This window comes from Trichosurus vulpecula, chromosome 9 (assembly GCF_011100635.1).
Source record: "Trichosurus vulpecula isolate mTriVul1 chromosome 9, mTriVul1.pri, whole genome shotgun sequence".
NCBI lineage: Eukaryota > Metazoa > Chordata > Mammalia > Diprotodontia > Phalangeridae > Trichosurus > Trichosurus vulpecula.
The window spans coordinates 191,276,149-191,278,849 of NC_050581.1; positions in this window are offsets into that span (position 1 = coordinate 191,276,149).

Genomic DNA, 2,701 nt, shown 5'->3' on the forward strand with positions numbered 1-2,701 from the left:
GCTGGGTTTTATTGGGTCCTCATAAGCTCCCTCCTTGAATAATGCATGTGAAATTACTCTATTAAAAGCTATATAAATGTGAGTGATCGCTAGTATCCTCAAGAGTGGACAGAATGAGTGCAGGACTTGAAGGAGTGAAGACATCCTGGGTTCAAATCCTACTCCTGACAGTAATTAGCCGTGTGATTCTGGATAAGTCACTGACCCTCACCTCCTCCTACTTACTGAAGCGGATCCAGGCACATTAGAAAGAACACTGGATTTGGAGTCCCAGAACTTGAGTTCAAATCTCAGCTCTTCTAATTATAAACGGTGATTTGGGGCAATCCATTCTTTCTGGTCCTCCGTTTCCTCAACTGTAGGGTGAGGGATGGGCCTTCTCCACTTTACTCTGCTTGTATCTTTTATGGACCAAGCTGTCTCCCCCATTAAAATGTAAGTTCCTTGAAGCCAGGGCCTATTTGTAATTTGTTTTGTATCCTGAGGACTTTGGTCCAGGTAGATAGTGCTTAATGAATGCTTACTGGACCGATTGCCAGGCACTATCCTAGCCACAGGGAAAACAAAGACAAAAATAAAGCAGCCTGTGCCCTACAGAGCTTCCACAACATTGAAGGCAAAATCACTGAGACAGATAAGCACATAGGAAATACATGCAGAATAAAAGCAAAGTAGTTTTTTGGAGATGGAGACCAGGAAAGGCATCTTTCAGGAAACAGCTTCTGAGCTGTATTGACTGTGTACAGGGTTCTAGCAACCAAGCCAGTCACCCCATAGGCACCTCGGCTCAGACTGATGACCAGAAGCTCAGAGCTCAAAATCAGAAGACCTGGGTTCCAATCCTTCCTCAGACACTCACTTATATGTGATCTGGGGCCAATCACTTAACCTCCCCGAGGCTCAGCCCCCTCCTCTAGCTGGAAAGGTGGGCCCCATTTAGATCTCAGCAAAGGTGAAGGTTATTAGGGGCAAAGACTGAGACAGTAAACGTAAGGGAGATGCCCTTGGATATGGAAATGGAGCTTTCTACGACCTCCTGTGGCTTCTGAGGCTTTCTGTAATTCAGTTGGGCATGAAAAGACCAGTGGAGAGACAATGAACTGGACAGAGACTTTCTGAATCAGGGTTTCCTGCCTACCATTTGCACAGGACCCAATGGGAATAGGGGAATTGTTCCGTGAATTAGAGAGAGGTCCCTCAGAAGAGTTCCAGCTCTGAAGCCAGAGAGGTTTGGCCTCTCTCACCTGGGAAGTGGGGGTCCTGCACCAGAAGACATGGAAAGGCTCCTACCAGCCCTAGGCTAGAGCTGTCTGCCTTTTCTGAAAGAGCATAACAGCACACCAGGCTAAGGGAAGAGCGTTTATCATGAGCCTACTGTGTGCCAGATACTGGGCTGCTAAGTACTGGTGACATGAATATGAGCAAAAGGAAAGCTAGCCGTGCCTTCACAGAGCTTACAGTCTAAGGAGGTAAGACACCATACCAAAGTGGGGAAAGTGTGATGGTAAAGGCCAAAGAGTCAAAAGCCAGCTGGGCCAGGAGAGGAAAGAAATACAGCAGGCCTGGAACTCGCCACTGCAGGAGTGGAGAACTGACCCAGGGCACAGGACAGCCTTGAGGGACTCTGCTCACTCACTCCTTGTCCTCCAGCCCAAAGGCACATGTTCCACAACCATTTCTTCTCTGCACCCAAGCTGCTGCAAATCCCCTCCTGCCTTTCACATTCACCGGGGCTCTGACTCCTTCCCAACATCCCTCAGTACCCCATTCAAGCGCCTAGATTTCTGTTCCCCTCCAATGGGGATGAGATAGGGAGACAATCTACCTGGCAAGATGGCAGCACCTATGTCTTCTCTGCCCCTCAGCTCCACAACATCCCAGTATCCTAACAGGAACCCATTTCCAATGTTTGTCTGACCCTTCTCCTTGGGGAGACTGAGCAACATATTTGCCTTTCCATATGCCCCAGAGAGAGACCTGCTTTTGCACTTTCCGGGATCCCTCCCTGCCTAGGCAAGCAGACAGCAATATCTCTGCTGTCTTATGTTGGACTGAAGAGTCAGCACAGAACAAGGCTCTGATGGCTTAGCTCCAATGAGGAGGGCCCCTGCAGCCATCTCCCGGCCTTCTCTACAGAGGCCCTCCTCACAGTGCCTGGTATACAATAAGTGCTTAATAAATGCTTGTTGCCTCACTCAGCTTTTCTTAGAGGATTGAGTGGTGCTGAAGGGCCACACCTGTGATCTCTCTTTTTTCATCTCCTGAAGTCGATTTACCTGAGGTAGAGCTCTAAGATTCAAAAAGTCTCTCTTTCCTTGAGAGACTTCCTTCCTTTTTGTCACGTAGCTTCCAAACTACAGATTTCCTTCCACTAGATAAATATTTACCTTTCGAAGTTCTCTGACAGATGCTTAAAGGATATACTTTGCCTAATCCAAAGCTTAATCTAAGATGTGTTAAATAGTTGTATAAAAGAATTATCCAAAAAGAGGAGAAAATAATTGGTAAAACGAGTTGACTGTCGTTTAAGTGAGGCAGAGCCACACTCTCTCTTCCTGAGTCACCCAAGTCTAGTGCAGGACAAAGTCAAGACGACTGGCCACGGCCCTGGATGCAGTAGATAGCCCTAGCATCTCTGATGTCTCACCAAGCTCTGAGCGCTCTGCAGAGCCTGCTCAGCGGCCTTCATGGCCATCGGAAC